Consider the following 14,873-nt stretch of genomic DNA (forward strand, 5'->3'; position numbering starts at 1 on the left):
CCGGATTCCTTTGTTACCCTTGTTTGGGTAACCTGAGAATGGGCCTTTTTCTGTGGTAGGTCCCCATTTGTGGAATGCTCTCCCCAGGGAGGCTCACCTGGCACCATTATCTGTCTTTAGGCACCAGGTGAAAACCAGATTTTTGGCAGATTAACATTCTATGTCCTTTTAAATGTGTTTGTGGCAGGGGGTTATTGGTTTGTTCTTGTTGCTTGTTTCTGCTTTATTATGTATTTTTATGTCGTGAACTTGTTCCACAAAATTGCTGCTGAAAAAGCCCTATAAAACAGTATCATAAGTTTTAAAATAATTTAAAGGAGTGAACAACAATTCAGGCCACATCTGCAGTATGTAGTTGAAGCGGAGCCATACCACTTTAAACCATCATGGCTTCCCACCAAAGAATCCGTTGAACCATAGTTGGTTGTGGATGCGGAAAGTTTTTAGGTGACTCCATTCCCCTCCCAGAGCTACAATTTCCAGAGTTCCCCCAGAAGAGGCATTGACTGTGTGAAACCACTCTGGCAACTGTAACTGTGTGAGGGGGATAATGACTCTCAGCGTCCTTAACAAACACCAGTGCCCAGGATTCTTTGGCAGAAGCCACAATTGTTTAACGTGCTGTGATACTGCATTATATGTTTAGTGCAGATGGGGCCTAAAACGATCACTTCCTCTGTCTGAAAATACTGCATTTAACTCTATTTCTGTGGAGCTAGACTAGAAGAAATATGTATGCATTCATGAGGCTAAGAAACGGGAGGAAAACAAACCTTTGGGCATATAATCCAGCTCCCTCTGCTGCAGACAGCAATGTCCGAATCTGTTTAGGAGGAAGTGGATCCACAGAGCATCATAACATGTACTATATACTTATATAGTAAATCAATTGGCTGCTCTTTGCTGGTATAAACTGCGCTACTTCTGTACCAAGTACGTTTCCTTTGGAATATAACCTCTGTTTTCTTCGTTAAGGATTAGATGAACAACAGGGTATACAAAGTCAATTCTCCAAAGTCCTCCACCTTTGCTTTAATTAAAAGAGAAACAGCCGAGTGCTAAACACCTCTCCTTGGAAGTGAAACCCTGTTAACTTCAATGGAGTTTATGTCCAAATAAGCAAGCTTAGTTAGACTCACAGCTCAAATCTCTCACCTCCATGGTTTCCAAGGAAAGCTTAGAAATATGTGGAGTGGGTGTGCTCTTCTTTGACCACAAAGGGTGCTTAGTGATTAGGAAGGTAGGGTTTTGGTACACTGCAAGGCACCTTTACCTGCCCTGGCAGTTTTCTGTTTGTGATGCCCATTTTCTGCTAGCATTTCTGTACTTCCTCACTTGCATTGCTGTCAGTGCTTCAGCCCTGTTCAGAGCCTTTTCCTGGAGCACCACTGCAAGAGCCTTCAAGAGCCCAGGGCATTTACCTACTGAACTGGATGTTTGCATTTGTAGCAAATGAATTCCTGCAATGCATTCCTGCCAATGTGGTGGGCACATGTAGTAGCAGCCATCAACTTAGACAAATTCCTAGAGGATAAGGCTATCCATTCCTACTAGCCACCACAGGCGCCAACTCTAGGGGGCTGGGGTCCTTTGGGCCCCCTCAATATTTCTCCTCCCTGCCCCTCCTGCCTTTCCACCTCCCTCGGTCTGCTGCCTCCTGCTACCTGGGCACCACCCTCTGCATCTGACTTGCCTCCAGGAGGAGCAAGGGGGAATGGACAAGGGTGCAGGCAAGTGCACAGTGTGTGCATATCTGCCACCCACCTGGCGTATCTGCCCATCCTTCTTTCATCTGCTCGCTCACTTCTTCTGTGTGGCTTGGCATGAAACATGCCAGCAGCAGCACACGGACAGGCAAGCCAGTGGAGGTGGTGCCCTCCCACAGTGTGGACAGGGCCCCCCTCAGGGGCTAAATCCCACAAAACCATGGTGGTGGCCCAAGCTCTGACAAGCGCATCTGGACAGTGGACCTTGGCCTCCAGCACGGGGGCAACCAGGCAGCAGAAGAAACTCTTCATGCTTCCTGTCACCCTCAGAGCCCTTGCCAAACCGTCTTTGGGCTGCTGCTGCTGCTGCACATTGCACCCCTTCCCTGCAAATCTGTGACCCCCCCCCCAAAAAAAAAGGTCTGTGAAAATCTCACACTTACCTTTCTTGGTAAATATTGGTGTTCCAGAACACAGCAGGGCTTGTTTATCCCCCCCCCCCAAAAAAACCCACCTTTTGTGTGCATGTGTCTGTGTAGCTACTGTCAGGCGTGACATCGCATGTGTGACGTCGGCCCCGCTATCTGATTCATGAGATGGCACCTCTGCTAGCCGCAATGACTGTTGTGCTTCCACCGTTAGAGGCAGTCTGCCTCTGAATACCAGTTACAGTGGTACCTCGGGTTATAGACGCTTCAGGTTACAGACGCTTCATGTTACAGACTCCGCTAACCCAGAAAGAGTACCTTGGGTTGAGAACTTTGCTTCAGGATGAGAACAGAAATCACGCATCGGCGGCGTGGTGGCAGCAGGAGGCCCCATTCGCTAAAGTGGTGCTTCAGGTTAAGAACAGTTTTAGGTTAAGAACGGACCTCCAGAACGAATTAAGTTCTTAACCAGAGGTACCACTGTTTATGGATGAGGATACATCTGCCAGTAACATGTGATCTTTCTGAATCCATACAAAACATCAAGGAAGATAAATTACTCTAAAAACTACGTTGACAACAAGATAAATCTGAATTGCTTCATGAAGGCCCTTTGAAGAGGCATAACTGTAAGTGCAGGGTTGGTTTAGACATTTTGAAATCACCTCATCTGGAGCATCCTGAGTATCTCTGGAATACAGCAGTGTGGAAGAAAAAACATTCGATTTGGCATTTCTTCCGCTACAGGTGCTGGTTCTTGGCAGCGATTCTCATGAGCCTGCTGGCTAGAAAATGTGCCATGTTTGTGCCAATCTAGGCTTCCTGAAATATTCCACCCTGTTTGCAAGTCAAAAATGCAGGGCGGGTTTACTGACTATTCTTTAGAGTGACAGATTCCTCGACAGGCTTTGTTTCCGGAGGGGTTGTGGGGAGGGGGGACATATCAGAAAATTTATTGGAAAATTTTCTTCTGAGAAATCTGTCTTGGGTAAATACTACAAGAATGTTATTGCTAGCTCATTTTGGTTTCTGAATGACGTAGTGGGCCTAGAGAGAATGGGTAGGTGTGGGAGGCAACCCCATTGCTTCCTTCAGTAATATTATAAGAAGCTTAAGCAATATTAAAACCGGAGCAGCAATTTTGCCTGGAATTTTCCATCCTTCTTGCAATGGAGAAAGGTGTCATCAAATACTCCCCAGGAGGACCCTGAAAGTCTCCAACAATTCAGGGGCAATCTGAAAAAGGAAATTCTAAATAAATAAATAAATAAATATTCCTGAAAAAAATAGGTCCAGCTCTATGCAAATTACTGCTGAGGAGTGGCAGATATAGCAATGTATTATCTCAGGTATTACATCTTCTGTCCAGGTGTATCCCCCAAAGATGCTTGTGATGTACTGCATCAGGGATGGGGAACATTTTTCAACTTGGGGCTAATCTTCTGGGGGCTGCAGTGTGAAAATTGGATGAGCCTTCCCCACTCACTCCATTATAACCATATACACATCCATGCGAACCGAGTCTATTTGCAGAGAGTTTCAGACATCTAAAGTGGCCCTCATTCTCAAGAGCATTGCAAACAACTGCAGGTCTGTGAGTGTCTGAGGGATCAGCCAATGAAATATAGTCATTTTATTGTGGAACGCCCTCCTCTCAGAGTCCTGACTGGCTGTTGCTGTTTCAGTGTCAAGACATACCATATTTTTCGCTGTATAAGACACACTTTTTCCCTGCTAAAAAGTAAGGGGAAGTGTATGTGTGTCTTATGGAGCGAATGCAGGCTGCGCGGCTAAGCCAGAAGCTAGAACAGCAAGAGGGAGCGCGGTGCAGCGCTCCCTCTAGCTGTTCTGGCTTCTGGGATAGCCCACGAAGCCTCCACAGGGCAGTGGGATAAAGGCTCCCCACTGCCCTGCGGAGGCTTCGCGCAGCTATCCCTGGCTTTTGCGGGAGGTGGGGGAAGGGACAGAGCACGCGACTCTGTCCCTTCCCCCACCTCCCGCGAAAGCCCCAAGAGCCGCACTCCCTTTAAAGAGCCACACGGAGCATGTGTGCAGCTCTTGGGGGCTTTTCCCCGAGGAGGGAGAAGGGCAGCCCGTCAGAGCCTGGCATGCATACAGGCTCTGCTCAGCACTCCCTTTAAATATATATATATTTTCTTGCATTCCCCCTCTAAAAACTAGGTCCGTCTTATGGTCAGGTGCATCTTATGGAGCGAAAAATACGGTATTTATGTGCCTAGACATTTAAAGGAGTTTTTCTTCTGGACCATTTAACCTTCTCTTGTTCTGCACTTTTGCTTTATGCTGCCTTGATTTTTTGATATTCCATGGTATGATACTAAAAGATTGATTCCTTACAACTGTGGGACACATATCACATGGCACTTGCAAAAGTGCCGCTTCCACAGATGGAAGCAGTTGAGTGGGCACATGTAGGGGTAACTACGTCCCCAGCTGTTGAAATACTAACAATAACATCTTGTGTGTGACCTTGTTGATGGACTCTTAGTATGATGCAGCATAGACGGCTCTTACTGGATTCTAAGTTAGTTGCTCTGCTTTGCACAACAGCCTGTGTGCCTTGCAGCAAAGGCAGCTAGCATTGCAGGTCAAGATCATCACTCACAACTTGTTTGCCAGTTGCCAAAGGCTGAGTACGTGGCAGCCAAGGCTCACCTGCTGCAAAGTTGGTGGGGAATATTGAGTCGGAGGCTGGCAGCAGTGCTGCAGCGTGGAGTGCAGCGCGAAGGCTCATTTGGAAGGGGAAATCTTATTATTCTTGCTGTGATAGTTGGTAACTGACCAGTACAACTTCTCATGCAATTGCATGTGTTCTCAAGAAGAAAAAACACACTGTAGAACCTCTTAAAACTGCATTTTAACCTGTATTTTAAATTGGTCCCCCCCCCATTATGTTTTTACTGTAATCTTACTGGTGTTAGCCGCCCTGAGCCCGGCTCTGGCTAGGGAGGGCGGGGTATAAATAAATTTTATTATTATTATTATTATTATTATTATTATTATTATTATTACAGGTGGGATGTAATGGGGAGAGCTTGGTTTTCTGCCTGTATGGGGGTTTCTTTGGGGGGGGGGAGATTTTACTTTAATCCAATGGAAGGAGTCCCATTGTAGCACAGTGCTGTTTGTGGTACAGGGTCAAGCTGAACTAAATTGATTTGCATTGTACCTTGATTTAATGTTGCGCACATTGAAAAGACTTCCTGCCAGTCATGCTGAACAGCATACTTCTGACTTTCCACATATTTTATACCTTGATTCTGTAAATGGTTACAGTGACATAACTAACAGTTTGCGACACCTGCCAAGAGTTCCTCTCCCCCCTTGCCTCACAGGCTTTTAATTAAAACAGTCTCCTGACAGATTTGCCACTGAAATGTTGACAAAAGGCAAAAAGGAAAGTGAATTTGTGAGCTCCTCTTCAGCACTCTTGGCAATTTGGCGGTGAGTCCACCAGATGAGTAGAGTTTCTTAGGGAGGTTTTGCACACTTCATTTAAAAAAAAACAAAACACCTGGATTTTGACTGAAGTGCAATTCAGAATCAACTCTGGAAATCCTTCAGTGCCAAAACAGCTGAATTTGGAGGGAACCAACATTTTCTGTGCTTATAATACTTGCATGATTTCACATCAGAACTATTATGATCCCCACCCACCCCCCACTCCCCACAACTCGCTGGGCCCTGTCTGTAGGCACATGATGCATTTGTTTTCATTGGGGGTGTGCAACCCCCCCCCCAACACCACACTCCTCTGAGCAATGCCCAGGGAACCTCAGTATCAATGTTCTTCTAACTTCACTTAAAATGCTTTCAGATATTCCAGTTCAGCAGAATCATCCATACATCACCTCAAATTTCATTTCAGATGAATCTGGCAGCAAATCTAGTGTTAACTTACAACTGGTGCTCACTGAGACGGGTGGGAGAGAAGGCAGGGAGGTCAACAGTTGTTGTTGTTTAGTCGTGTCCGACTCTTCGTGATCCAATGGACCAGAGCATGCCAGGCACTCCTGTCTTCCACTGCCTCCTGCAGTTTGGTCAAACTCATGCTGGTAGCTTCGAGAACACTGTCCAACCATCTCGTCCTCTGTCGTCCCCTTCTCCTTATGCCCTCAATCTTTCCCAGCATCAGGGTCTTTTCCAGGGAGTCTTCTCTTCTCATGAGGTGGCGAAAGTATTAGAGCCTCAGCTTCAGGATCTGTCCTTCCAGGGGGCACTCAGGGCTGATTTCCTTCAGAATGGATAGGTTTGATTTTCTTGCAGCTCATAGGACTCTCAAGAGTCTCTTCCAGCACCAACAGTAGGTGGCGCCAGACAGCCAGTGGCAGGTGGAGCCAATTACGGTAAGTCCATTCTTGTCTCCATCCTTTCCCTACTGAGTCTTACAGCAGTAACACAGAGACTAAGGTGGAGGAAGCTGACAGATAATGGCATCCCCTGGATTGGTTGTAAGTAGTACTGCTCCGGCGGGAAGGTAAACGGTGTTTCCGTGCGCTGCTCTGGTTCACTAGAAGCAGCTTAGTCATGCTGGCCACATGACCCGGAAGCTGTACACCGGCTCCCTCGGCCAATAAAGCGAGATGAGCGCACAACCCCAGAGTCGGTCACGACTGGACCTAATGGTCAGGGGTCCCTTTACCTTTAAGGCAAGCAAATGGGGGCTGGCTGAGGGCAGACTGAGATTGGTGGGGCAGTTCCTCCTTCACTCTAATAGACCAGTCTCCATTAGTTATAATCACTCAGGTAGCTTGATTCCCTTCATAGCTCAAAAGACTGGTATGTTGCTATCTTTGCAGACCAATAAGTGTTCTGATCATCTTTCTTCCTTCCTTCCTTTCTTCCTTTTTCCTGCCTCCCCATGATGTATTTTTGATGGTTGTTCTTCCACTCTCAAGTTCCTATTCCATGGTGGTTCACCTCCACACTGCACACCCAAAAAATCCAGAATGTTTTCTGAAAGCAACACAACTCCCCACCCCCTTCAACTTCCAAGAAACTAGTTGTGAGGATTATTTTAACTCAATGTGTTATATTTTATATATTTTTTTAAAAAAAAAAAATCTCTCTAGATTTCCCCCAAAATATGTATTGGTGTTACAGCACAGTGCTTTCAGAGAAATGATTACTTTAAAAGCTAAGTAGATAATTCCCAGAGGTCTCAAATAGCTACATTTGCAGCTGGAGATGTTTTGAAAGTTTTCACTGTAGCCAATCATCTGGCTGAAAAAAAAGGTTAAAAAGCAGATGCAAGCGTTTGATCAGCTACAGTGAAAAACTTTCAAAAATGCTTCCAATAGCACAGTCGCTACTATTCCAGCCTATACATGTAGCTGTCACCAGAATCCATTGAGCCATCAGTCAAACCCAACCTATTATTGCAATTTATCTATACAAAATATAGAGTTGGATCCAGACCAAGTATATCCTGCTTAAATACCACTGAAATCAATGGGGAAAATTAGTCCTTACTAATTAAGTCCCCTTGATTTCGATTCAGGGCCATTTGACTGTAATTTACGTAAAAATAGCTGTGGTTTGCAGCTTAGCCACCAAGTCTTAAGGAACATTAAGCAACCCTTCTGCCCCCTTTAAACCACAAAAACCTGAGACTCCTCCTTATCAGATTAATCCTGTAACAATGTATATTAAACATGTTCATAATTTAGGGATTTTTTTGGGAGAGTAACAGGACATATTTTCGTTTTTTACTTTCAGCATTTGAATCTGAGCAGTTATAATATGCTTAAGTACAGTACTGGATATCAGAGATGAAAATGCTGCAACTAAAATAAATAAATAAATAAATAAATAAAGCATGAAGGTGGGGGAGACAGCGGGGTGGAAATAAGGGACTGTACTGTTTTATTGCAATAATGGGAAAACCATAGATTTTTTTAAAAAACCAGATAGATCTATGCTTGTAGTTTTGTTCAAGAAAGAACCATTAAAAAAACTCAACAAAGTGTTGTAAAAGAAGATGAAGAAGCAAAGTAAATAAAATATAATGGGTAGCAAATGTTGCAGAAGGAAGAGGGAATGAAAGAGAGACTTATATATGTAGGCATATCATGGAAATAGTTAAATTTATTCCTATGATCATGGAGCATTTTGCAGGTAAACAAAGCAGAGTTTTTGAAGCAGAATTTCATTTACAGATCTTTATTTTCAGATTAAGACCCAAAATCCATAGAAGTGTGCTTGTCCACCCCATGCTTTAAGTCTAGGACAGGAATAAGAAGCCTGTGATCCCTCCAGATATTGTTGAACCACATCTCCCATCATCCCTTGTCAATGGCCATGCTTGCTGCAGTTGTTGGGAGCTGTAGTTCAACAACATCTGGAGGGCCACAGGGTGCCTAACTCAGGTTTAGAAGGAAACCTTATTGCCTGCCATAAAAACTATGTCTGTGCCAAAATCTGTCCTCTAGTCTTCTTTTTTTTAAAAAATGATTTTTTTTCTGCCTCATTCTGGGGGTACCTGAGGATTTTTTTCCAAATTTCAGTCAAAATAACTTACGTTATTTTATGTTGGAAACTATTAATTAAAAAATTCTTTAAAAAATTCTCCTAGTATATATGCTTTTTTGTATGCACTTTTGCCCCAATAGACACATTTTGTCCAAGTAAATTCCCCCAATGTTATGTATCCTATTTTCACTGGTATGTGCATATTTTAATGTATATTTTACTGTAGGATGTGCATCTTTGTAAACATCACTTGACTGGAGAACTGCATTGTAGAGCAAATCTTGAAGGATGTGGCTGTTTGCATATTGTCATGGAGAGTGCAAATTGGGTATGTTTGCCTTTAAATGCAAACTGAATTGAATTTCCCCCCACACCACCACCCAAACCACAGGAAGCTGGTTGAACTAAATAAAAAGTTAGCTACTGATGTTAGCAGAGGGTGACACCCAGGAGATGGGGAATCCAATTCTTGAGTTATATAAGCAGCTGTTATTAAAACACTAGCAGAGAGCCCCAAGGATGGATTGAGACCATTCTTAGATTGTGTTGTAAGCGCTGGCTGTGATTTGGAGTTAATGAGTGCTATATACCAACTCCCTTCTCTGGCTGCATTCACACAGCAGTTTATTCTATTTTCCTGACATCTTCTAACTGTTAATTTCTGCATTATATCTGAGCTTTCACATGGTGTGAAAGCCACTTCCATAAATGTACAGTGCAAGTCTAGGATTCGTTTCTGCATTATTTTGCTTTCAGAAATAAAAAAAGCTTGCAAATAACACGGAAATGAGCATTAAACTTGTGTAATATTGCACTTTATCTCTGGAAGTGACTTTTACGTCATGTGAAAGCTCAAATATAAAGCAGAAATTAACCGTTAGAGAAATACCCGTGAAACAGAATCAACTGCTGTGTGAATTCAGCTTCTTTGTGGCCTAACTTGTTGTTCCAGAGCAACGGTGGTGAATCATGCCTTCTTGCATGTGTATGTGTGTGTGGATGCATGCATGATTATATATATAACAGGATTATAGAATTGTAGAATAGGAAGGGACCCAAGTCTAATCCGAACCCACTGCAATGTAGGAATCTCAGCTAAAGCATCCATGACAGATGGCCATCCAACCTCTGCTTAAAAACTTCCAAGGAAGGAAAGTCTACAACCTCCTGAGGGACTCCATTCCACTGTTGAACATCTCTTACAATCAGGAGGTTTTTTCATATATTTAGTTGGAACGTCCTTTATTGTAACTTGAAGCCATTGGTTCGAGTCCTACCCTCCAGAGCAGGAGAAAAACAAGCTTGCTCCATAAATATATACATGCCCATCAATTCTGAGATTAACAGGATTTTGACACGGGCTTATAAGTGCAACCGCATATTCCTGCATTGCAGGGGCTTGGACTAGATGATCCTCGGGGTCCCCTTCCAAATCTACAATTCCATGATTCCCTTTGACTTGATCACACACACTGGAACAATCCACAAAAAGCTGCAGAAAAAAGTCCCATTGAAAGTTGGACTTCCATAGGGCTCAGGTTGAAAGGGACTTGCTCTAAAATAGGTATGCCTAGTCTCTCAATGTTATCCTATACAACTCAACTCAGAATCGCATTCCATTAAGTTGCGTGGGGTTAACTCCCAGGTAAGCGTGCATGAGATTGCAGTCTAAAGCGTAGTGACCTCCTTGCTGCACAGACTTTTAGAAGACATCTGAAGGCAGCCCTGTTTAGGGAAGCTTTTAATGTCTGATGAATTACTGTATTTTAATATTTTGTTGGAAGCCACCCAGAGTGGCTGGGGAAGCCCAGCCAGATGGGTGGGGTATAAATAATATAATTATAATTATAAGTTATAATTTTATTATTTAAAGGTCTCTAGATTCTTCTTGATCTTTCTGCTGCCTTTCCTTTAGTTATGCTTAAGATACTTTCAGTTCCATAGTTGCTTCCCTGCTCCCCCCCCCCAAATATTTTATTCAAGTTGGCACCCTGGTCCCAATCCTAGGTATGCTTACTTTGAAGTAAATCTCAGACCAATGTGATTTGCTTCCCAGGCTTGGAGCAGGAAAGAGTTTCAATTTCTGCAATTCTGTGCGCATACGCATAGGATGGCGGGCATGGCGCTACCAGCGAATACAACCCTACTGAACATTCAGTGGGTTCTTGGAAGAAAAGGGGCGCAGGAAAGGGACCTAGCAGGAACGTTTTATCAGCCGATCCTTCGTAGAGCTATTCCGAAGGAATGGCGGATATTAAATCGGATCGGGCAAACGGATCCGTCTATTTCTAGCAATCCCCTGTGCTCAGAAATAAAACGGTGCACGAGCTTCAGTTCCATTCATGAATTCGTCTTCTCCTAGTGCCTCCAGGAGAAAAGCGAATCTCCTGCGGGGAAGAAAAAGTGCAGGAGCCCTTAGCTTTCTCTCCTTCAGGCATCCAGATCCTCTGTTGCGCTGCTGCGTAGGATCAGGCTGCCCAGACCTTTCCCAAACCGCCTGGGTGGTCCTTTCCCCTCCGCCAGCTGAGCGTCCCACCTGCTCCCGCCAACCTGCGAATAGGAGCGTCTCCGCAAAAGCGTCCACCAAGACGCCGGCGCGCATCCATGGCGGACGCGTTCCTGCTGGCTGGGAAGGCGCTGCCTGCGTCCTCTTTCCCTGCTGTAGCTAATCAGGTCACGCTGGGGAGAAGGAGGAGGAACCGCGGCCGGGGGGAGGGGGGATCTTTGCGCGCTTACTCGGAGAAATGCGGCACTCCCTGGAGCTCCCAGCCCAACTGCAAGGGCAGACGCGGCAGCTACTCCTTCCTTTCCTGGGAGCAGCGCGGAGCGCGGAAGGGAAAGAGTTAAGCCGCTCGCCTCGGCTGTAGCCGTTTGCGAAGATCGCAGCGTCGGAACAGCTGGTCGTGGGAAAGGGGACGCGAAGGACCTTGGCTGGCTTGCTACACGGCTCTAGGGCGCCGGAGAGTCGTTGGGTTTTTTGGGGGAGGTGCGTGCATTGTTTTATTTTGCATTTCCCACTGTCCCCCCCATCCCTCTCGCTGCGGGACTTCAGCGACCCGTGTTCGAGCCCTGGAAGGAACCGGTGTGTGTGTGTTTTGTGTGTGTGTTTCTTTTTTGCACACGCGCAAGCACCCGCCCGCCCATCCTCACCTAGACCTGGGCTTGCTCGCTTGCTCGCTAGATGCTGCCACTACCGCCGCTGTTTCCTTCTCCACCTGAAAGTTTCCACCGTGGAAGGCAGCCGCGTTGCAAGCGGAGCGCGCTGCGAAAGCCTCGCGGGGAAGAAGCCATCTCCTTGGAGTCATTGAGAATCTGGACTTGAGAATCCGGTCTCTGCATACAGACAAACAAACGACACCCCCCCCCCGAAAAAAAGGCAATTCGGAGTAAAAAGCCTTTCCTCTTCTTTTTAAAGGGTTGCCAGTTAACAAGCAAAAAAAGGAGGCAGCAGCAACTGATTGGGGAACCTTCCCCGTCCTCCCCTCACGTTTCTTTCTTTTGGTCGCCTTCATCTCGGGGATCTTAATTGTGGGAAACCTGCCAACAGATAGATAGACGTGTACGCAAGCCAACTTGGAGAAGCGGCGAGGCTTCCCTGCCCACCCTCTTGCCGGCGTCGTTGCCTGTGGCGTGGCAATGTGAGTGAGGATTGCGCCGCCGCTTTCGCCCTATTCCTTCCTTCCCGTCGGCGAGGGAAACCGTGGAATTAGAAGCCCGGCACGGATCGCGCGTGTGCGCGCGTGGTTGTGGAGAGAGACCAGCTTGGTTGTGTTAAAGGACGCCGAGGAGAATTCAGACGGCATCTGGGTAAGGGGATCTCTCCGTTTGCGCTCACCCCCTTAATGCCCCCCCCCCCAAAATAGGTTCTAGATTCCACTCCACCCTTTCGCAGTAAAAAGTGCAATCTAGTTACCAAACGATCTTTCTCCTCTTTGCCGTTGCGCCGGCGTTCTCTCTATTTTTCTCTCGCTCTCGCCAATCCGAGGGAAAGTTATTGTCCATATAAATCGGATGGGAGATTGCGGATAGGAAGGTGGGTGAATGGGGTGGGGGGAATCCTCCATTTGTACTTTGCAATGTTTAATCTCACAGCTATGGAGGCTTGTCATATTTTTTCTCCTTGGCTCTATCCGTATGTGCGGCGCGCAAGGATGGGCGGTGAGGGTCAGTATCCTAGTCTTCTTAGTCCTAAGGAACCCAACGCGTGTGTGTTCTCCTCTCTGCGGGAGAAGGGAGAGGCATAGAATTTGCCCGATCGTCCAGTCGAGCTTTTCAGTTACAAAGCAGATAGTTGTCTGAGGGATTTTAACTCCGGTGGTAAGAGACTCGTGTTCATCAGAAGGGGCGCCTCCGTTTTCGTCCACTAGAGGTTCCCCGGGAGCGTGAGATGGAGAAGGTTGAAGAGGAGGGAAAAAAGCGAGCGAAAGAGAGACTTAGCATCCTGGAGAATAGGGTTGGTGGTGTCACAGCAGCACCTGAGGGAGAGCGGGATTTGGGGCGGGTGGGGTCTCTGCTTTTCCTTTTCCTACCCCACTCTCTCCCGAAACTTTACCTTGCCTCTTAAGTTTATCCCTTCCGGAAATGCTCTTCTGCGTGCTGCCAATCGCTCACACCCCTCTTCTGTCTGCAGGAGGGCGGAAAAAAATCTAGCCTAGATGTTTCTCTCGGCATAGGGCTCGTTAATATTTCAGAAATAAATTTCTGAACCTTCCTCAGCCCCCTTGCCTACATTGCTGTTTCTTGATTTTCCCACAGGCAAGAGCTTTTTTGGTGACCCATTTTTCTGTGGTGTTAAAGAGAGGAAAAACCGGCATGGATGGATGGAAGGAGAATGGTTTTTGGGGTTTTGTTGTTGTTGTTTTGTTAGTTTGTTTGCCTTACTCTTGGCTTTTCCTCCTGAGAGGGCAGGGTAGGCTGTGGTTTTTTTGTTTCCCACATTTTCTATTTAACAAGCACCATAATTCAGGGATCTCGGATCTTCTCATTCCAGACCCTTCATATCATTTCCACACACCACCATCAGAGTCTTAATAAATTTGTATGCCACCCTTCACCCGGAGATCACAGGGCAGTTCACCACATAAACACACAAAATGCAATATTCAAAAGTTTAAAACAAAGGCAAACCAACAACCTCCCTCCCACAAATACTATTTTTTGTATTTTATTTTATTTTGAAGCTTACATAACTCACACCCACTCTCTCTCTCACACACAAGATCTCACTAAACCTTTCCCTTCCTCTTACATAGACTTCTCCATTCATTTTCAGAAATGATTCAATTCTCGGCTCCTCCAGTAGTCCACTTTGGTCAGAGCTGGGGTCCTTTCTTTCTTGAGTGTGATCTTCAAAAGCTTGGTCAGGAGTCAGTGTGTTGTATGCTGCATCTAGCTAGTGAGCACCCATGGGTGAGTGAGGGTGAGGCTTGGGAAGATTCTGAAAGAAGCAAAAACCTGCAGCAACCTAAAAGATGTTACCATGTTGTCACTACCTTCAGAGTTTCTTCTGGCACTCTGCCATGAGGCTTCAGGATACAATTGGCATAGTTGGTACTGAAAAGGTGCCATGTGGAGGGAGATGTAGCCCTGAAACAACAACAATAATAATAATAATAATAATAATAATAATAATAATAATATTTGTACCCCAGCCACTCTAGACAGCTTCCAACATATATAAAAACATAAAACATTTAAAAGCTTCCCTATACTACTATACTATAGATTACTAACTAATTTATCCTTGCCTGGGATTTGGGGTGTGTCTCCATGCCATAGAATCACAGCACCTTAACAAATAGCGAAGGCTCTGGAAAAGCCAGGAGTCTCCTCTTGGATGACCACTAGGCAGAGACAGAAGAAAAATTGTCTTCCTCTAGGTGGCTCTGGTTTCTGATGTCTAGGCTGAAGGGGAGACATGGTCAGCTGAAATGGTTTGACTGATAAGGCTCACAAGGGACACAGTGTTCTGCTTTCAGCTGTCCCCTATCATATTATGGTCAGGGAATGTGTGTTTAGCAGGTGATTTGAGTTGGGAGAAAGAAAACCCATTCCTGTTTATTTGTGTGTGCTAGAAAAAATATTAATGGTTCTTCACTCTCTCCATCCAGGCCAGATATTTGCTTTACAGTTTGAATAGAAATGCTTAGGTTGCAGGTTGCGAGGGTGGGTGTAAGGTGCTGATAGGAGCTTAAAAGGAGGAGGAAACCATTAATGTAGCATTGATGGGCGGAATTACTATTGCAGG

At 45.5% G+C, this 14,873-nt stretch overlaps 1 protein-coding gene across 6 annotated transcripts in view; it reads left to right on the forward strand.

Moving 5' to 3' along the window:
- The first annotated feature begins 11,343 nt into the window (after positions 1 to 11,343).
- LINGO2 (leucine rich repeat and Ig domain containing 2) overlaps positions 11,344 to 14,873 on the forward strand; it is a 561,810-nt gene continuing 558,280 nt past the window's right edge. For 4 of the 6 annotated variants that reach the window (XM_080986844.1, XM_080986845.1, XM_080986846.1 and 1 more), the window contains exon 1: positions 11,348 to 12,433. The gene's annotated coding sequence lies outside the window, so the exon portion shown is untranslated. Of the gene's footprint in view, positions 12,434 to 14,873 lie in introns of all 6 variants that reach the window. The other 2 variants (XR_013980678.1, XR_013980679.1) reach the window with 1 other exon arrangement.

The sequence above is a fragment of the Podarcis pityusensis genome (assembly GCF_964106645.2).
Source record: "Podarcis pityusensis genome assembly, chromosome: 17".
Classification (NCBI taxonomy): domain Eukaryota; kingdom Metazoa; phylum Chordata; class Lepidosauria; order Squamata; family Lacertidae; genus Podarcis; species Podarcis pityusensis.